The following is a 21,831-nucleotide window of genomic DNA, read 5'->3' on the forward strand; positions in this document are numbered from 1 at the left end:
CTTTTGTACCATCTGCAATTGGAAATTGGCGATGATGATTATCAGTCCTTTTGTACCGTCTGCTGCTGTCATGGGTGCTCCTGGCTGGCCTCGCTGAGGTCGGCCGGGAGCGCATGGACAAAAATGGGAATGATTCCCCAGGTCATTCCCTTCTTTATATTTTGTCTAAAAATAGAGTCAATCCTGCCTAGAATATGGGGCAAGTCTATTAGAGAACCAGAGAGCACAGCCGCTCCGGGTCAGAGCCCCAGAGATCCTGCAGAAATGATGAGCTGCATGCCATTCTAGGGGGTGCCCCTGAAACAACCTCACTCGTTGCTCCCCTTTTCCCCCAGCGCTCCTGGGCTACCGTGGCAGTGTCCCTCTATTTGTGTGATGAAGTAATAAAGACTGCAGGAATAAGAAACACTGACTTTTTAGTGAGATAAAATGAGGGGGAGGCAGCTTCCCACTGCTATTATAGTCCAGGCAGTACAGAATCTTCATTAGACATGAAATTGGGGGGGTGAGGAGCTCAGCCCCCAGCTGCTATGATGAGGACGGTTTTCAATCCTTTTGCACCGTCTGCCGGGAATGACCAGGAGTCATTCCCATTTTTACCGAGGCCAGCCAGGAGCACTCATGGGATAATGATGGTTTCCAAACCTTTCTTACTGTCTGCCATCAGGAAAGGAAAGGGAGCAGATGCTGCTGTTCAGCGCCGCAGCACCGCATCTACCAGCAGCATGCAGTAGAGATACGGTGACATTGAAAAAAGGCGAGAAATGATTTTTTTTCCCTTTTCTTTCACGGGGGGGAGGGAGTAAATTGACGACATATACCTTGAACCACCTGGGACAATGCTTTTGACCCTTCAGGCTTTGGGAGCTCAGCCAAGAATGCAAATGCTTTTCAGAGACTGCGGGGACTGTGGGATAGCTGGAGTCCTCAGTACCCCCTCCCTCCCACCATGAGCGTCCATTTGATTCTTTGGCTTTCCGTTACGCTTGTCACGCAGCACTGTGCTGAGTCCCTGCTGTGGCCTCTGTCTGGAGATTTTTTCAAATGCTTTGGCATTTCGTCTTCAAAGCTCTGATAGAACAGAATTGTCTCCCCATAAAGCGATCAGATCCAGTATCTCCCGTATGGTCCAGGCTGATCAGCGCTCCATGCTGGGCAAACAGGAAATGAAATTCAAAAGTTTGCGGGGCTTTTCCTGTCTACCTGGCCAGTGCATCCGACTCCAGATTGCTGTCCAGAGTGGTCACAATGGTGCACTGTGGGATAGCTCCCGGAGGCCAATACTGTCGAATTGCAGCCACACTAACCCTAATCCAAAATGGCAATACCAATTTGAGCGCTGCTCCCCTCGTCGGGGAGGAGTACAGATATCGATATTAAGAGCCCTTTATATCGAAATAAAGGTCTTCGTTGTGTGGATGGATGCAGGGTTAATTCGTTTTAACTCTGCTAAATTTGGTATAAACATGTAGTGTAGACCAGGCCATAGATTTGCGCATTTCATTTTATTTTGCTTGGTGACTTACTTTGTTCTGTCTGTCTTGGAACCACTTAAATCCTACTGTCTGTATTTAATAAAATCACTTTTTACTTACTAATTGACCCAGAGTATGTATTAATACCTGGGGGTGCAAACAACTGTGCATATCTCTCTATCAGTGTTATGGAGGGCGAGCAATTTATGAGTTTACCCTGCATAAGCTTTATACAGGGTAAAACAGATTTATTTGGGGTTAGACCCCATTGGGAGTTGGGCATCTGGGTGTTAAAGACAAGAACGCTTCTGTGAGCTGCTTTCAGGTAAACCTGCAGATTTGGGGTAAGTAATTCAGACCCCGGGTCTTTGTTGGAGCAGATGGGAGCATCTGGCTCAGCAAGTCGGAGTGCTGGAGTCCTGAGCGGGGAGGGAAAACAGGAGCAGAGGTAGTCTTGGCACATCGGTTGGCAGCTCCCAGCGGGAGTTCTGTGATCCAACCCATCACAGGCACTATATTAACCTTTTTCCAATCGTCCGGGACCTCCCCCGATCGCCACAAATTTTCAGATATAATGGCCAATGGCTCTGCAATCAGTCAACTCCCTCAGCACCTTTGGATGCATTAGATCTGGACCCCTGGACGTGTGAATGTCCAGCTTTTCTAAGTAGTCCTTAACCTGTTTCACCACTGAGGCCTGCTCACCTCCTCCCCATACTGTGCTGCCCAGTACAGCAGTCTGGGAGCTGACCTTGTCAGTGAAGACAGGCAAAAAAGCATTGAGTACTTCAGCTTTTTCTACATCTTGTCACCATGTTGCTTCCCCCATTCACTAAGGGCCCCACACTTCCCCTGACCACCTTCTTGTTGCTAACATACCCGTAGAAACCCTTCTTGTTACCCTTCACATCCCTTGCTAGCTGCAATTCCAATTGTGCCTTGGCCTTCCTGATTACACCCCCACATGCTCCAGCAATATCTTTATACTCCTCCCTAGTCATCTGATCACAGATTCCTGTAGGGAAGAACCTACCATGTCGGGCAAGCTGGGCAAGCATGGTCACTACCCAGAGCCCGGTCTAAGAGTGAGACAATCACACAATTCCACCCCAGGATCCACAAGACCTGACACCTGAAGGGGTGCACTCAGAGAGACCAATTGTGGGGATAGAGGTTCAGCTAGCTCTGTGACTGTGACCCACATGACTGCTGGCAAAAAGCATCTGAATTGGCAGGCATATCAACTTGGATTTGTACCTATCGGTAGTTCTTGTCATAGTAAAATGCAGCTAGTTCTGGATGCTAGTACTTTTCACCACAGTATGGTACTTGTGTCCACTGGTTATTCCACTACAAAAAACATGGTTTGCTATAATTTCTACTCTCGACATGTTGTCTGACAAATGTCAATTCAGAAGAAAAATCATTTTAAGTATTTTCAAGACAAAAGGTTTCAGCTTTAACATTGAACAGATGCTATGTCTAAAATTAGCATAATGATTCCTCATGCCTGTTACTTAGCAGGACTAAAGCATCTTTAATGTAAATGCTGGAATAGTAATGATACTTTGCAGGCACTATTCTTTTTTCCATTGGAGAGTCTCCTGAATGCTTTCAAAATAGTAATTCAGTATCACAACACCCCTGGGAGATTGGTAACATTATGATCCCCATTTTACAGTTGAAGAGACTGAGGTACTGAGAGAAGACATGAAGTCATACAGCCAGCCAATATAAGAACTGAGAATAAAACCCAGGAGTGCTGGGGTAAAATTTTCAAAAGCAACTCAGTGATTTAAATCAATGGAAGTTAGGTGTCCCAATATCTTTGAAAATCTGGCCCTTAGTCCCCTAGAGCCAGATTTATAAAGGTATTTAGGCACCTAAAGTTGTAAACAGACAGTGGGATTTTCAAAAGCACCTTGGTGCCTAACTCCCATTGATTTTGTTGATTATTTTGTAAGATCCCACTAGGTGCCTCTCTGCGTCTCTAGGCTCCTAAATTCCATTAACACTCTGGGCCCCAAGTTGCTTACACGTTTTTGAAAATGTTACTCCTGATTCTTAATCCCCTCCTTCAACCACTGAAGTCCCAAACTTTCCAAATACAACCCAGAAGCGCTGACTCCCAGTCCCTTGTTCTAGTGCAGAAACTATAATGTACTAACCCCATGAGAGGATCATATAGCACTTTACACAGTCGTCCTAAATACTCATGAGGCAGGTAGATATTAATAGACCCATCTTGCAGATGGGAAGACTGGGCTACAGAGAGGTGAAGTGATATGCCCAAAGTTGTATATTGAGTCATTAGAAGAGCTGGGAAGAAAACCCAGGAGTCCTGGTTCACAGTTTCCAGCTCTAATTCAAGAACAATAGGGTTCCCAAATCTTTTCATAGGTTAAGCCAAACTTTAGTGCAGGGTTTCGTAATGGACACCTCCTGTCCTATTTACAAGTATATAGCATACCTGGGCAACTACAGCAATTGCTAATGTGGAAAAGTAACATCAGGAAAATATTTAATGTAATTTTAGCTTCTGTTAATGTAATTTAGCTGCTGGAAACAAGGAGGACATTTAGAGGAGCATGTGGCCAACCAGAACTGTGCAGACCACCAGAGTAGGCTTTGTGGACCACTGTTTTGGAAACCTCTGTATTAGAATAAACTTCAGAGAACTAGGAAAAACAGTGAAAGAGTCAGAACAAGAGAGGTACAGGGCAATTTCCTTAATTCTATGAACAGCTTTAAAGAGAACTCCAAGACTGTAGGCAACTTGTGCACATCCTAGGCCAGGATAAGGTCAGCAGGAATGAGAGGGGTATGAGGAGATATTCCCTGGCAACTTTGTCAAAATGCTTAGGGGAGAGAAAAGTCTAGCCTTCAAATGTGAAGTCAAGTGTGGTTATTTTAACCATAATGGAATTGTGGACAGTGTTCCTGTTGGGAGGGCAGTCTCCCACCGCCGGTATGTTAACAAAGGGCTCCCCTAAAGCTGTTCATCTTTAGCCTTTGTTGAACCCCATGTATCCTTGAGGTTTGCAGACAAGAGGAGGAGAGTCCCTGGGGAATTTTTCTTTTATCTTCCCATTTAAACAAAAACACTTTCTCCCAACCAGGGAAAGAGGCAAACCTGCTGGGCAACCACATATGTATTAATTGCACTTCATTGAGAATGTTTATACTATTCAGCTGAAAAATATACTGACTTTATGAGCAATGTGGCAGAGAGTCCAGTTGACTGCAGCTTGGAGTGATGTGTGTGTGTGTTTTGTGAGAGAGGGTCTATGTATGGTATCTTCTCCTGGGAAATGTGATGAAAAGAGCTGATGCTTGGTGTTATACAGTGCATTGCAAAGGCAAACAATTCACCCTTCAGTCCCCATCTTTTACGAGCTCTGGGGTTAAGTGCTCTCAGATGGGGATGGTTTATCAGTACTATCCAGAGAGGGCAGGACTCACATCACAGGCAACAAGATTATCTCCTCACCTCCCATCAAATTGGGAGGTGGAATTTTAACAAGTGGCTCCCGAGAGACCCTTTCAGCTGCCCTATGTGAGAGGAAGGAAAAGAGAAGCACGTGCTTCAGAGGGAATCTGTCTATTTACTTAGCTAATCTAATCAAGTCACTTCTACAGACTCATCACCATGGTATCTGAGAACCTTACAAAATGATAGGGATACAACTGATTTTTCCTCCCACTGCCTCAGTCAGCGATAGACCAAACTGACAGTTAAATCTGCTTGTGTTAGGTATCCTCATGTTTCTCAAAGTGTTCACGTGAGAGCTGCACCACATTCGTTCTGTGAATATGCAAATACTAAAGTGTATTTAGAGTTAGAAAAGAAACTGCTCCCTGTATCTGCCCTGTGCATCTTCGAGTCATGTCTGCCACCATCAGTGACACAAAGATGTTTGTTCTCCGACTGGCTCTGCGGGGTTGATTCTGCTACAAGGAAGCAGCGTGGACTCTTATGTCTCGTGCAGAACACCACAATGTTCAGCTCAGTTCCAGATGCAGCCTCATTTCTTTATTTAACTGGCAAGAAGCTGGATGTTCAGATGCTAGGTGGGGTTTCCAGTTCTGGCCATGGGGAAAGCTAATCTTCTGATGGAGTTATTTTAATCTAGGCAAGTCAGTGTAAGGGGAAATATTCACCAGTCACATTTTACGCTATAACTGCCCTTCTGGTTTTACTGTTTTAGGATCTTTCTGGTTGGTGTGGCATGACCACAGTGAAGGCTTTACCACTCATCCATATTTGGAGAGAGACAGGTCAAATTCAGACATTGGGTATCAGTAAATGGGTACAACTCTCTTCAACTGCACCCCCTTATGTCAAGTGTGAATTCAGTGGAGAGAGTTTGTGGGTGTGTAAAATTAAATGTAAGCACCACCCCCTGCCCTTCACAGGCTAACTCTCCTTTTTGCCATGAATGAGAAGAGCTGAGTTGAAGCCCTGAGGAATTAGTCCATGCACACACACAAAGCAGATGTATTTCTACTGTACACTTAGCAGCTGTTTTGTCATTTCTGATATTGAAGCATTTGGGGGTTGAAATGAAGTTGTCCTGTGTCAGACTGGGGACAGGGCAGCATGGGGTTTTGGGGGTAGATTTCCAATGATTAATTTTCCTGAAGAGCTACTTTTATTTACTGAGCAGAAATAAAATTCCATTGATGTCCACCCAGAAAAGCATATCCTACTGTTGCCCTGATATTGGAAAGCCTGCAGAGGGAAGGGCATGAAGGCTTGGCAATGATTTTTAAAATAGCAGGTATTTGTCTTAGTTTATATTAGAAAAAAAGCTTGCCAGTATAGTTATAAAGGTATAAATATATCAGCAAAGCCTCCTCAGGCAACATAGCAATCTTTTGCCAGTATAAGCTTTGCCAGTACAGATTATACTGGTTCCTGAACAAAATATGCTCTACTGCCAAAAGCCCTTTTTTCCCCTGTATATCTTTGTCTGTGCTATGGGGAAATACTGTACATAAAAAAAATCATATCCCTAACCAACATTACTATGCTGGCAAAAGTTTGAAGTGTAGACCTGGCCGTAGATACAAAGCTATTCTTGTGGTTTGTAAAAACCCTGACTTCCCACAGCTGCCTGCATTCAAAGCTCAACATTTTGTTGCTTTGTCCTCTGAGATCATCTCACGACTTAAATCCATACATTCTATCCATCGTCTTGGAAACCCCATAGTATATGGGAGCCACTAAAAACACCCATTGCCATCACCACATGGAAGAAGAACAAACTCATGCAGGTCTCCTTTGGCAGATCTTTTGTCTTATTGCAGCCATGTCCTCTCTTTACAATGGAAGATTTTGTCTGCACCTGTGAAGATAAAGGTAATCCTTTCAGTTCAGCTATGGGTACTAGTGGCAGTGACTTAACTCCCTCTCCCCCCCCGACAAAGCACTTCATAAGTATAATGCCAAATCCCCCCTGAATGAGTGCCCCGCTTAAAATTTATTAGCTATTATACAGTGGGCCTCTTACTAATCAATAACAGCAACAGACTCTAAAACCCTGTATAGGAATCCAGGGCTCTTCTGTTCAATCGCTGAGGGTGCTAAAAATTGGTGTTAAGATTGAGGGTATTTACTGCTGAGTCATGCTGGCTTTGGAGGGCCAGTTAGCTCCATCTAGAATATAAAGGGTCTAAGTGCCTCTTTGGGGTGTAGAGAATTAGGACAGAGGAGGTCCCAAAAGGAAACCCTAGGAACACCTAGTCTTGGAGGGACACTTTGAGGTTTATGTCATGGCAATATTTCTGCATTTCCAGTAAGGCCAAACCCCAGGAATAAGGGGGAATTTTGACACTTTCCCAGGCCGTGTTCGCTCTGCTGAGGACAGCATAGGCACACTGCCCATTCACACAGTTTAGCTTGTAAGGTCAGTGTAGCAGATCGCTGACTCACTACCATGGCACCTCCTGATGGTCAGTCCAGGAATTAGCTCTTTTCCAGCCCCAGAGCACCTCCTGCCAGCCCATGTCTTGTCTGCCACGGGCCTGTGTCCCTCCAGTGCCCCTTACCTTGGGGTTCTGCCCCCAGCAGTACCCCCACACTCTAGGTCTCCCCTCCCAGGGGAACCCCCAACTCTCTATACCAGGGGTAGGCAACCTATGGCACAGGTGCCAAAGGCAGCACACAAGATGATTTTCAGGAGCACTCACACTAGCCAGGTCCTGGCAGCTCTGCCTGTTCATTTAATTTTAAATGAAGCTTCTTAAACATTTTAAAAATGTTATTTACTTTACATACAATAGTTTAGTTATGTATTATAGAAAGAGCCTTAAAAACATTAAAATGTATTACTGGCACGCAAAACCTTAAATTAGAGTGAATAAATGAAGACTCGGCACAGCACTTCTGAAAGGTTGCCGACCCCTGCTCTATACCCACCTTGCCTCAGTGGCTACTGCCAGTCATCATCCAGCCCCCATCCTCTGGGGCAGATCACAGTCTGTAATGGCCATTCATCACTAGCAAGGGGGTAGGACCAGCTGCTTCTGCTTATCCCCCAGCTACACCTCTGCAGCCCCAGTACCTCTTTAGGCCTTAGACTAGAGTTCCCCAGCACTACTCTGCCTCAGCTACCCTGTTCTCCTAGACAGGAAAGCCCTTCTCACTCTCAGGCTGACCCTGCAGCTCTTTTATAGGGCCCAGCTTGGCCCTGATTGGCTGCCTCCCAGCCTCTTCTTATAGGCTCTCAGCCGCAGCCCTCTGCAAGAACTGGCTTTTAACCCTTTCAGGGCCAGGGCGGGGTAACTGCCCTGCTACAGTCAGGCACATTCGAGGAGCAGTGGGCGCTGTCCGGGGTTCTCTGCTCGGTGTCCCCGTTAGGTTCCCTCCTTCTGACCCTTTGACCTCACTCCTGTCCCTGTTCTTTTATTAGTTGTCCCCCACACTCAGTGGGTTCTGTGGCCCTGTGGTTCCTCCCCTTAGGCTGGGGGAGGATCCTTTAGCACTTCCCAGACACCCAATAGGTACAGTCAGGCACACAGGTATCCAGGATTGGCCGTAGGGGTTTGAGCGCTCTAGGTGGACAGCAATTTCGCTGCCCGCGTGCTGGTACCACGGCTCTGGTAGGGCTGCCGCAGTGGTGCCTGCGGAGGGTCCGGTGCTCCGTGGCTCTGGTGGAGCTGCCACAGTAGGGCCTGTGGGAGGTCCACCAGAGCCCCGTGAGGAGCCGACCATCCGCAGGCACCACTGTGGTAGCTCCACCGGAGCCACGGACCAATGGACCCTCCGCAGGCACCACTGCGGCAGCCCCACCAGAGCTGCCTGCCGCCCCCTCCGGCAAAATGCTGGCAAAATGCCGCCCACCAATTATTCTGGAGCCCTAGGCAATTGCCTAGGCTGCCTAAATGGTAGCGCCAGCCCTGCAGGTATCCCACACTTTTTTGTCTGTGGGCTGAGTTCAGTGTCCTCCAGAGTTCATGCAGCCATTCTGTGGAAAAGCTGATTTGGTGTCATCACTTGTGAAAGCTTCCACATGTAAAATCTGAGTGAAAATGAAATTGGAAACCTGGCTCCTTTCCCACAACTGTGGCTAATATGTGATCTGGGCATGCTAGAGATAGTCTCATACTTGTAGGTAGTTGCTCTGCTGTCATAAGGCACATGGTGCTCTCATTGAATGGCTGGGCCAAGCAACATAAAGAGGCTTGCAGGCTGCAGTGAATGTAGTTTAGGAACTAGTAGTGTAACCAAATGTTAATGGCTTCAGACTTACCTGCTCCCAGCAGGACTCCCCCCTCGCTGATTCATCCTACACACAATGGAGGTCAGGCTGGAAGCTTGGCATCGCCTCGTGGTACTTTCCAATGGCTCAAGAGCGCTGCACGAGTGCCCAGCATACGGACCTGGCCCCCGATCTGTTTTAAGGGAGAGCACTGGCTAAACAGCAGAGAGCAAGTGATTCAGTGTGTGCGGATTAGGGACTTTGCTGGCTTGACTTAGTGGTGGATCAGCGGAAGGTCTGGTATGAGTCCCCTTATGACACTGCCATACAATAAACGTTACTGTGTGTGTGCCGGTGCTAGGCAGGGGAGGTGCAACGTGGCTGTCAGATGCTGCTGTGAGCCCTGGAAGGGGCCTGTTCTGTTTTTCAGCTGGAGAGTGTCCTGTGGTGGGAAGCCCGCTGTAAATGATCCCTGCGGCCTTTCCCTCCCCCTCTCCAAGGAGGGGTGTGCAGGGCCCTCCTGTTCACACTACATGAGAAGAGACTGTGTGCCCTATTCCCAGGGGAGTAAGCAACCTAACCCAGATTGAGAGGGGCAGCATTTTCACATCTTCCAACCTTGCCTCTAAGGCCAAGTCTACACTAAGAAAAACGTATTGTTGACACGGGTCAGCTTAGCAACGTCCAGATCCCAGGCAAGCCGTGGTTTTAACCTGTTAACTGCTGGGGCTAAATCCTGGGAGCCAGCTCACACCTGTTAACACTCCCCCTTGCGTGTCCAGCCCAGGCTGTTTGGCCCATCGCAGTTAACACGTGTTAAAATCACCCCTTTTCCTAGGGGCCACCAGCTTGTCCCTGGCTAGATCCCCACCCCCGGTTGGGTTCCCTGGGCAGTGCCCCTTCCCCACGCCTTGCCCCCGGCCCCCGCTGGAGCTGCAGCTGCTGGGGCTTGAGCCGCGGGTGATGATCCCTCCTGCCCCGGCCCGGCTGCTCCCTGCACCGGCCACCGAGCTCCAGCCTCCCCGCGGGAGCGGGGCAGCGTCCGCCAGGCGCAGCTCGCAGGGGGCGGCCGGGCGCTCTGCGTCCCACCCCTCGCCGGAGCCCGGCCCGGCTCTGCCGGCATCGCGGGGACCCTGGGGCTGGGCTGAGCCCCCGCCGAGCGCAAGTGGGAGGGCGCGTGTCACGGGGCGGGGGCTGGGCAGCGGGGGAGGAGGATGTGGGGATGGAGAGGATGGCGGGAGGCAGACGCCAGAGATGGGGCTGGAGGGGAGGCACACAGACACACACACACACACTGATTGTTTTCTGCCTTCCCTTTGCTCACTTCTCCCAGCGCCTCTGCTTGCACAGGGCTCGGCTCTGAGCAGAGCTGCTGGTGCCAGCAGGGCATCTCCAGGGGGCTGCTTTCTGCTCTCAGCTTGTGTCCTCCTGGTAAGTGCATTTGGCTGATGTCAGGCAAGCGCCAGAGCCCACAGCAGCCACTCCGCACTGCTGTTCTCCATGCTGCACGGGGAGGTGACAGCTGGCTCAGGAGGAGCTCAGCTGCCCTAGCACTGAGCCACAGGGCCAGTCCCATCAGCTGGTAGCCAGTACACCAAGGTGGGTTGGCTTCAGGCTAATCTACCCATCCCTTATCAGGGTGTCTGTCCCTGAGAGAGACTCTTCTGCAAATAGCACTGGCCTCATAGCCCATTAGTTTCTTATTGGGATTGGAATTTAGCAAGTGATTCTTGCTGGGACAGACAGTCCTTGTTCTGTTTTATTCGGATTATTATACAGCACCTGTCAGCATGGTATCTGAGCACCTGACAGTCCAGAGGCAGGGCAGGCTCCTTAACAGAAACCTGCAGTGGGATGCAGTCTGAGCTTTACCCACTGCTGCAGATTGGTTCTGAGAACAATTGTGATGACAGTCTCACTTAGCCACTTTCAGATGGCACTAGCCTGCCAACAAGTGAGCATTTGTGATGGAGGGGCTGTGTGTGTGAGTGTGTGTGTGTGAGAGAGAGATGGAGATTTTTATGTCAGTGTCTGCGGTCAAGATTTGATGGATTTTTGCAAATTTTTAAAGGAAGAAATGTTTGCTAGAAGTATAAGGAGTTTGGCCCAGGAGATGGTTGTGTCAGTAATGCGCTGTTAACAAGTTGTGCAATGCATGAGAACCAGCCAAGGGCTGAAGGATTCCCTTGTCTGTATCGAAAGCTACAGCAGCTGCTTGACAACAGGAAACAATGTGCAGTGAATGGAAAAAGTGGGTGGTGCTCACTGAACAACTTCCCTTTACATCACTGCCCAAATAAGGAGCTTTAAAGTAACCTTTTCTATTACAGCCCATCAGAACATCCCCCTGGAGACCCAGGGTTCCTGTCTCTTACAAGGCACAGTCATGAGAGAGAGAAAGCTGCAGTGCAGGGGGCATAGGAGCCGAGTCGATGCAGGTAATGAAATCCTGATTGCTTCATACTAGGCAATGAATGTTCAGGGAGGGTTTTTTTCCCTCTTATCAGCTGTGGTCAGGTCAGAGGGGGGAGAGAGGTGCAGCAGATTGGGCAGAAGTGAAGTAAGGGCAGTTGTAACACTCAGGCATGTCTCCTCGATGAGGTCACTGTAAATGAGTAACCAGGAGTTACTGGATGTAGGACTCCTGTATCCTGTAAACATGAACGGCTTGTTTCTCTTGATCCTTTGCCAGGCAGCCCAAGCGCCAATGCTGGCAAATAAACAAACAGCAGTTTGAATGTTAATGGAAGTGCATATATAACTGATGTTCTCGGGGAGTCCTGTCCGGGACTGTCACTCGTGGTACCGAGTAGCACTGGCAGTTTGGGGGCCATCAGTCTGGAATGGCTTGGCTTTTTGGAGGGGGAGAGGTCGTTAGTAGAAGAAAGCAAGTGGCAAATAATAGGGATGCTGTCATGAAACATCTGATTACAATATGCAGCTACTTTAGTAAAGTTCTGCAGTGAGGCTTTCTATCAGAGCGACTTTCCAAACCGTGAGACAGAAAATATCTGCAAGCTGAGTGCAGTAAGAGAGAATGGCAAAATTTGCTAGAATAGTGGAGTAAAGGGCCTTTAGAGGGCTAAACATGTTGGGCATTTTATTCTTTTCAATATTTCATTGGAGATTAACACCTCCATATCAGCATAAAGTGAGGCAGTTTTAAAAATGTATTAAGTTTGTGTAAATGAGCTCTAATGATTTAAGCACCCTAATCCTTCTCAATGGAAATTAATAGCACCTGTTATGTAGCCAAAGGTATGTTCTGAAATTCAGACATGCACTGAACTGCTGCATGCAAATGTGTGGATATTTATTCTAGGAATGTTGTTGATGGAAAGGACTGGGTATTTTTTTTTTTTTTTCATTTTCTGAGCCTTTGAGAATTGGAACTAATTGTGCAGCTACCACAAAAGTGTCTCTGGCCCAGTTAAACTCTGGCAAGTGAAAATGGTTGGGGCAATTGACATGACTTGCAGCATCAGCAATAGAATCTGAACTCTGCTCTACTGCTGATAGGTAGCTCATGGCTTCTGAGCACTTACTTCATCTGTTTGAACATTACCGTTGTCAGCAGGCAGGGACAGTTTTAGCCTTTATCATCTGGAAAGCAGGCATCTGGACTCCCCTCCTTTATGGCTCTTGTCCCTTTTGTCCTGACTTTATTAGTATGTTTCAGGGATCCCCTAGAGCATGTGGCAGAAGAGACCTACTAATGTTCCTTAGCAGTTGTTGCTGTTTGCTGGGTTTACACAATCTCTGTGCTGTAAAAACTTTACATTCTGTTTCCTATAGAATAATATACACAGCGTGGTCAGAATCCAGCTCTCTGATAGGAGTAAAACTGTAGCCTGCCTGAAATGAATCGAGGAGCGGAGGGTGATGATGGGGCATCTCAGAAGCCACGAAACATACTATAATGGCACTAACTGGTTCCCTTGTTGACAGCCTCAGCAGAGGGGTGCTGAGTGAATCCCACCCAGCCTTAGAAGGAAACTTTCTAGTGGAGGATTGAGGGACAACTGGTGGGATGGAACAAAGGAAACATATGCTCTCACTTTCTGGGTTGCTCCTTTTCTGTGGACAGAGAGCCTCTTTTTCCGGGGCATTCAGTCTGGCTCCTTTCTCCAGCACAACACGTATTTCAGTTATTATTTAGAAAAGGAAAAAGTAAAATAAAACAATTTAGTAGAGAAACTCTAATTGCATCAAAATGAAAAGTCCTAATTGAATTATTAACTAGTTAAAGTGCTGGGGAAGCTGGAAACCCCCTGAAGTTGGCCTTGTGGCAGTTCACATTCATGCAGTCTGGGACACTCTGCTCTCACTTGCAGTGATGATTCCCCAGATTTCCCTCTGTGGAGAATGTTTGGACTCTGTTGACTTCACATTCATCTCCGTGCAGGACTGTTGAAGTATTAGAGAAGTAGCTTGAGCAATTTGCACTGTTAATAGATAATTTTAAATCTTCATCTACAATATGGATCTCTCTGATTTCTGTGTTGGACATAGATTATTTAAGAAAGATTATTATTCAACAAATTTCCCTTCCCCTCTGCCCTGATAAGCCTATGCCCCAAGTGCAAGTGTGGCAGAGGAAATGGAGAGAGGGACTGCAGACTCTGCTTGTTTGTTTTCCCATTTAAACAAATTATGTTCTCATGGCCACAACTAAGGAGAGAGGCAGAACCACTGGGCAAACAAAGTTAGAAATGTTTAGAGTTTGCTCTTGAAAAATACACAGAGCTGTTGATAGAATAGCATGGTATTCAGCTAGCACAGTTTGCAGGGTGTGTGAGATTATGTGCACGGGACATCTAGTGGGATCCAAAGGAGAGAATCCTCTGAGAAAATGTTTTGAAAATACCTGATGTTTATTCCAAAGGCAAAAGCAAATGTGATGTTGAGAAATATTTCCTGAGCACCAGGGATAAAGTGTCTCTGACATGGCTGGTCTAGCAGTAATCAGAGAAGTGGGGACTGTTCTGGGGTTTGGGAAATCACCCCAACTATCCCCTCAAGTTGGTGCTAGATCTCCTGAGAACTCCCTGCAGTATGTCCCTGGTGAATTCCCACAGTTGTTTTGGGCACACTCCTTTTGCACTGAAATAGCTAGTTTTCCTCTAGTTTCTTCTGTCTCCTCTAACTGTCAAGGCTCCTGCTGATGGTGCACTTAGGGGAGCATTACCGTCCTAACTCCTGGCTACATTACATGAACGCGAAAAATGTCTTGGTGGACTTGCTGTTTCTAGATAGTTTTAAAGCATCTTGTTTCTTGGCAACAGGTTCATGATTTAAAAAAAAGTTCTGGAAAGGCAAGTAATTTATTTTAAATGTACATTAAACACCATTGTCTCTGACTTTTAAAAGGCTGCTTATTAGCAGGTCTTTATTGCTCTGCTGGGATCTGCAGTCAGAAGGGCCAGTCAGGATTCTGGGGTAGTGTTTATTCTGTTCTTCCATTCCACCCATTACGCTTGCTGAGTTCTTCCCACCTTTAGTTTATTAATCTGGGGCTGCTGGAGTGATGGATTTCTCACCTGGGCTGCCTCTGTAGAGACTACCTTATAAGAGGACAGTTGTGACCAGCATTCCCACTGCTGCACAAATCGAATTCACAGTGCCTGCTCTTGGCAGCCCCCCGGGGTCTCGGTCAATATAATCATTGCAGTAATGAGAAGATTTGTATCCAACCTTGCTCTAATTACAGCCCTGCATCAGGTGAGCCTTTTAATTTGAGTCAAAGAGAGCCGTGTGCATCAGGGATGGCGCATGTTAAAGAGACTGGGGGTTATTTGGCCAGCCCCAAACCACCGGTGAAAGTAAATGTGCAGGAAACCTTCACTCTCTACCACATCAGCTTTTCAGATGGCTGCCAAGACAAAGACTCTCTCTTTAACCCCAGGCCAGGCACAGGTACTATAGTATTGACTTTCCCAGGTGCTTGAATTTAGCCATGTTCTCAACATGCAGAAAGCTTTCCGTAGCCACCAGGTGAGCACGATTTCCTTGTGCACAGGGCGAGGGAAGGTTATTTGCTGTGCAAGGCTGAGAATGTTCCCCGTGAGGCTGAGCAAAGGAGTCTTTTGAGTACGTAGAGCTACCAAAGTCTGATGGAAAAAATTCTGAGAAGCTTTTTTCCCTAGTGGGCTCAATGGTAACCGTCTAAGGCTGCCTAAATGTTTCCTTTCTAACCCCTTGATTTCAGTTGCACAAAACTTTACTGAACTGAGGCACTATTCTTGTGGAGAGTTTGAGAAGAAACCATTCAGCAGCTCTTGACTGGGAGGAAACAGTGAGCAAGATTCAGCCTTTCCCCGCACCCCAACCCCACCTGGGTAAAGCTAAGTGTAAATGCCACTGCTGGAGTGAAAGTGTGAGGATTCTGGTGGGCAGTTTACATTCACATTGCTCAGGTGTAAATAACGACAAGGTGCAAGATAGGAGAATCAGGGCTGGAGTTTTCAAGGGAACAAGTGCACCAGTTTCTGTGGCAAACTATGAGGTCAGCATGTGCTGTTTTCAAACTCACAGTAATCTTTACACATAGGGTGTAAAAGTTTTCTATGCAAACGAAATTTCAGTTTCAGTGGATCCGTGGCTTTCCAGCCCCAATCCACTGCCATCAAACTCAGCTGGCCCTTCCTCTGCTCTTCCTGCAGACTTTAGAAGGTCTCCAGGAAAAGAGCCATGGATCCAGGTTTTTGCAGCATTGTTGCACCGGGAAGCATTGGGGTTCAGATTTGTTGGTGCATAGAAGTGACTAGACTTGTTCTTTATGCAGGTACTAGAATTCTGAGAGTTGTAGCCAAAATTGGCTGGTCCAGTGGGAACCAGACATTGGATTTGGGGTTTTGCAGTATGGTTGCTTCAAGATCTTGGGTGTGTTTGATGTCCTTCGGAACAGATACACTTGTTCTCTATTTTGATGGTACAACTAGGAGCAAGTGGGTGGGAGGATCAGCAGATTTCAAGTAGATCCAGCCTTTGCCTTTTTCCACATAAACCCAATTGCTCCCTAAGCTCCTTCTTACCATGCTCCCACATCCAACCAAGGGACCCCATTGCTGCCCATCTGCTAGGGAGGACCAAAGGGAAATCCCCCTCCTGTGCTCTGTAGCAGGTCTGCATTGGGGTAGATTCCTACTTTGCAGAGCTCATGAGGACAAAACTGATACTGTCTTTAATTCCACAACCACACGCTTTTATTTTCCACAAGGATTGCTAACAGGTCTTGAACTCAGGCCCTTTAGATCCACAGCACAGAATTCTTTTACTTGAGCAATTGGTGGTGACGGTAGGCTGTTATCCTCTAAGTGGACCCGGCAGCAGAGGAAGACTGACACACTTTGCCAGTGGGCTAGCCAGCTATTTGTGAGACAGCAGGTACCAGGATTCCCAAGTTCCGTTCCTGGTCCTGGGAGCAGAGTGTGGTCTAGTAGTTCAAGACAGGATAGCCAAGCACATAATTTTGTACATCCATTCTTAAAGGCAATGTGGTAAAGTTGATAAGACCTTGGGTTTGTCACAGAAGCACTACCTAAGACATGGGTGGGGAAACTTTTTGGCCCGAGAGCCACATCGGGGTAGGGAAGGCTGTTCCTCCCCAAACAGCCTGCCCCCTATCTGTTCCTTCCCACTTCCCTCCCCCTGACTGTCCCCCTCAGAACCTGTGACCCACCCAACCCCCCCTGCTCCTTGTCCCCTGACCACCCCCTCCCAGGATCCCTGCCCCTAACCGCCCCCTGGGATCCCACCCCCATCCAACCCCTGTGCTCCCTGTCCACTGACGGCCAGCCCCTTTCGGAATGTGGCCCAGCGAACATGGGCGGAGGACTCAGGAGCAGCAGCTTTGAAGGGGAAACCACCGCTTCTCTCCAGCTGCGCAGCTGCCCCTGCTCCTCCTGAGTCCTCCGCCCGCTTTCCCTGTGCTGCTGCCACCCGCACCACCCACCTGCTCCCCTGCCCCCGCAGTGCAGCCCCCTTCCCCCCACAGGGGGTGCGCCAGTGCTGAGCTGCCTGAGTGCCTGGCCCTGGGGCCCCCTATTGTTGGGGGGACTTGTGCCAGGGCACCCTGTGTTCACTGTTAAATCTGCCCCTGAGCCACGCCGCCCGGCCAGTGCCTGCCGCGCTGCCGGCACGGCGAGCTGAGGCTGTGGGGGAGGCGGGACAGCATAGGAGGGGCCGGGGCCAGCTGGGAGCTCGGGCCCACACAGAACGTGGCCCGCGGGCTGTAGTTTGCTCACCTCTGGCCTAAGGTGACCTCGTCTTTGAAGTGCATGAATGATAGTTGCCTCCTTAGGTAGGGGACCAAGGGCTTAGTTAGGAATATGGGTTGTGAGATGTACAAAGCTGTTGACAGCACACAGGGAATGAATGGAAAGTCAAACTCGTTGTCTCCTGGCTTGCAGCTCAATGCCCTTACCCCAGGCTACAGGGTACTATGCACCAGAGGAGTCTCTGTCTCTCTCTCAAAACTTTTCTTTACCAGATATGTGGACAGGCCTGACAGAACTGCCAAATGGGTGTGTGTGTCATGAATGATGCATGTATGACACTTGGCAGGTCTGCCATAGCTCCTGCTTTCGTATTTTGCTGCCTTGTTCTTTATTAATATGTGCATCTCTGTTCCTTACGAGTTTCTGTGTTTCTTTAGCTAAGCCCTTGTGCTCCCACCCCACACATGTGAAATTTCACTCTGCCAGTGACCTCTCATCCGGGAGCTGTGGAGATGATTCAGACATTGCAAACCATATCCCAGCATCAGCTGGGGAATGAGCAGCAAGAGTGGATCAATTCTCAAGAAACAGAGGTCTTTCTGTGCCAGTGTCCCTCATTATAAGTAGGGCGACCAGATGTCCCAATTTTATAAGGACAGCCCCGATATTTGGAGCTTTGTCTTATATAGGTGCCAATTACCCCCCATCCCTTGTCCCAATTTTTCACCCTTGCTATCTGGTCACCCTAATTATAAGGAACCCAAGGAAAACAAATAACTGAACTTGAGGCTGGAGCAGCAGAATTGTCACTAGACGGAATGTGTTTCAGAGTTTTCCATGAGGCATCACTGACTTTTTAAATAGCTGCCCACGAGTTCCATTCACTTCCTCCTGCCCTTTATTCTATTTTCTGGTTTTGTTCCCTTCTGAGGAAACCTAGTAATGTTAATTAAAAAACCAGTAAAGGCAAAGATGAGACAAAAATGTAAAGATTCAGAAATAAAAATGAAGAAACATTTTCATAAAGTGCACTAGTTGGGGAGAAATAATGAAGTATCTGTTGCCTAAAGAAAGCAAAGCAATCTCCAGGTTCTCCCTCCTTTTCAGTTAGAAGAGCTCAGCTAAAGTAACACTCGGCACCTGGATAATGAACCCAAGCCAGCATCAACCCTGCTACAGAAGAATTACAGTCAATGTAAGGCCAGATTCTGTGCTGATGCAAATCTGCAGAGCTCCACTGAAGTCACTAGAGCTCTGCCTGTTTACCCTAGTTGTGGTTCTGGCCCTTAAGCTTTAAAACAGAAAAGAATAATTTTAGGGCTGTTAACTTTCTTGGTAGGAGGGTTGAGAGGTGAACCCTGCAGCTGAAGGAGAAGTAATAGTCACTCTACACTGGGCTAAGCACTATATAGAATTCTGTACTGAATTCTTCTCTTCAGAAGGGTTGTTCATAGCAGCCTCTCTTTGGCGGAGGGGAAACCGGTGGGGGAAAGCCTTTTGATCGAGCCTGAGCTTGAAACTTGGCTTCCTAACCTGAGTAATGATCTGATCTGAGAGATTTTTTTTGCAGAGAGGAAACTGGGGTTGCTAGGGGGAGGGGAAACAATTTGTTTATATTTGAGCTGCAGAACAGGATAAAATGTAATAGGGTTTGTACATTTTAAAGAAAAGAAGGATTTGTTTGTTTGAAAATAGAAGATGTCTCCTTTTTTTAGAATTAGAGAAACTGAATAAAATAGTGCACTGAAAGGTCAGGCCAGAACTGTAAATGAAAATGGGATTGTGTGTATCTACAGAAGAATGCAGAGCTTTCCTTGTACTGAATGGAAGTCAAGATGTGTGTTAAGTTACCTCCCACAAACATGACTGTAGCACTCATGTATTTCTTTGTCTAGAGTAAAAGCAACAAAACCCTGTGATAAAACTATCCTTTCCCAGCCAAGCACCCGTAGACCTGGGTCAGTACAGGCACTTTAAAGTGTGCAGGATGGTCTTGTGGTTAAAGCACAGGACTAGAAATCCAGAGACTTAGGTTTTGTTCCCGGCTCATAGATTCCAAGGTCAGAACAGACCATTCTGATCATCTAGTCTGACCTGCATCATGCAGGCTAGAGAATTTCATTCCATAATTCCTGCATCAAGCTCATACATTATGGTTGAGTTAAAGTGTATGTGTCATAGACTAACAGTGTGACTGAGGGGAAGTCATTTCACCACTCTATGGCCTTGTCTACAAGGGAAATTACTTTTATTCCAGAATAATATGCTCAGTCTGGAAGCAATTCTGGAATCATTTATTCCACAATAGCTCTTCAGGTCAATTTCCCTATGTAGCCACGGCCTGTGTCTCAGCTTCCAGGTCTGTAGTGTGGGGATAATCACACCTCACTACCTCTCAGAGGTGTTGCCAGGCTCCATTCACAATCTGCCTTCTGAAATCCCAGGGTATAGAGTGCTAGACAATGTTTAAAATAATATTCCTTTGCCATTTGCGTGTTACAGTGAGCAGCTGTAACTAACCGCTGAAACCACAGTACGGAAAAGATCATCAGTAAGGCGACAATTTTGTCACGGAGGTCACTGAAGTCACAGAATCCGTTACTTCCAAAGACCTCTGTGACTTCAGCCCATGGTGGCCGGGAGCTGTGGGGAACCCCCAAGCTCTGAGCCACCAAGGGTAGTGGGGGTACCCCACAGCTCTTGGTCACCATGGGCGGCAGGGGTACCCCGCAGCTCCTGTCTACCGCAGGCTGAAGTCACGGAGGACCCCGCAGCTCCCAGCTGGCCCCTACAGCTGCCCAGCAGCTTCCCATTTTGTCATGAATATTTTTAGTAGAAGTCAGGGACAGGTCACGAGCTTCCATGAAGTTTTCTTTATTGCCCGTGACCTGTCCTTGACCTTTGCTCATGACCTGTCCTGACTTTTACTAAAAATATCTGTGACAAAATCTTAGCCTTAATCATCAGCTTAGTTTGCTCATCAAGGGCTGTACTGGAACTGGCATTTCCACACATGCACAGCTTTAGAGAACCAGCATGAGAAGCCTTCCCCCCACACTTTCCAGGCAGATACTGGTCACATTTGCAGTTCAGGAGCTCTCTGAATGCAGGAAATGCTCCCTTTTAGTCCCCCTGACATGCAAAGGACCCAAAGCCTGCAGAAAAGCCTGTCCCCTTCCCTATAGTGGCCAGTGGGGCTGGCTGGGAGATGTGCAGAATTCCCCTAATCAGTGCCATAGCAGGTATGTTCCTCTTGCTCACCAGGGACTTTGGGGAGATGTTTTGGCTCATAGACGCATAGTGCCTCCCAGAGCTGCCCACATGCAGAGCTGTGCTTCGGGGGCACAGCCTCGCAGCTAAAATATTACAGTGTTTCACAGTAATGATCCGGTTACCGCTGTGTTTTGCACCATTACTGCAATAGTAGTTTTAATGCAAGGAATATTTATTAAAACAAAATCCTGATTTCTCTCCTACACCAGTTTTACATTGCATTGTTTACAGGCAGATATAGTGCCCCATGGAAGGCTGAGACCATTTTTGCCAAATCAAGGAATCCAAAGTCAGTGCTGTGCTGCTTTTCTTTGGCCTGAGAAAAGTCTGCAGTATTGGTTTTATTATTCATTATGCAGAGCTGAGCTCTTTAAAGAAGTTGAGGGAAATTCCCAGATGAGGGTTGGTTGCCATTCTATCTTCATGGAGTATGATTTATTTTTGATTCTGCCTGTAATACATTGCCAGCGCACTGGTCTGTTGCCTGAATGTTTTGATCTATCATTCACCTGTGAGTATTTGCTAAAAAGATAGAAAATATTTTGTGATCATATTTGCATTAATCAAAACCCGAAGTTATTGAAGAGAAGATGTGATATGCAAAAATGTACACACAAGGTTTTTGATATTTCCAAGTAAACAGGTAACGATGGGTAGAAGTAGAGTGAAGACAAGCAAATATGTGAATATAAAAATCTGAAAAGCCCAACTTCCTTTGCGCTCCACTTCACATATTGTGGCCCTCAGAGGCTATTTACATGGGGCTTCCTCATTGGGAAGCTGTTGGCTGTGGATGTGTGGATCATGGGAATTATGAAGAATTACCACAGAAAACATACTTAGACATTATTATTCAGACTGAACCCAGTTCTGCCACACTGACTTAGTTTGTTATGTTTGCAGCACATGCACAGAGAAGCTGGAGAAAAGCGAAAATACTCTTGCTGGGCAGCTACAACACAGCACTACTTTATTTCTTAGCATTCAGATCCAGAACCCAAACCAGGGAGAAAACAGGCTGCTCTGTATTGCAGCGAGGCACAACTCACCCCCATCTTGCTTTAAGGCTTAAGCTGATTCTTTCCAGAGTGGCTGTCTGCTGACTGACTCAGACCACATGGCTCCCCCAGCGCCCTCTAGCTCCCAAGCAGGACCGGGAAA

At 47.3% G+C, this 21,831-nt stretch overlaps 1 protein-coding gene across 12 annotated transcripts in view; it reads left to right on the forward strand.

Moving 5' to 3' along the window:
• Positions 1–21,831, forward strand: part of HIVEP3 (HIVEP zinc finger 3) — a 435,200-nt gene that overhangs the window by 231,362 nt on the left and 182,007 nt on the right. For 8 of the 12 annotated variants that reach the window (XM_050932270.1, XM_050932269.1, XM_050932273.1 and 5 more), the window contains one exon: positions 11,509–11,616. The exons of 2 other annotated variants lie outside the window; for them this stretch is intronic. The gene's annotated coding sequence lies outside the window, so the exon portion shown is untranslated. Of the gene's footprint in view, positions 1–11,508; positions 11,617–15,386; positions 15,517–21,831 lie in introns of all 12 variants that reach the window. 2 more of the 12 variants (XM_050932274.1, XM_050932275.1) reach the window with 1 other exon arrangement.

Source organism: Gopherus flavomarginatus, chromosome 22 (assembly GCF_025201925.1).
Source record: "Gopherus flavomarginatus isolate rGopFla2 chromosome 22, rGopFla2.mat.asm, whole genome shotgun sequence".
NCBI classification, from domain to species: Eukaryota; Metazoa; Chordata; order Testudines; family Testudinidae; genus Gopherus; species Gopherus flavomarginatus.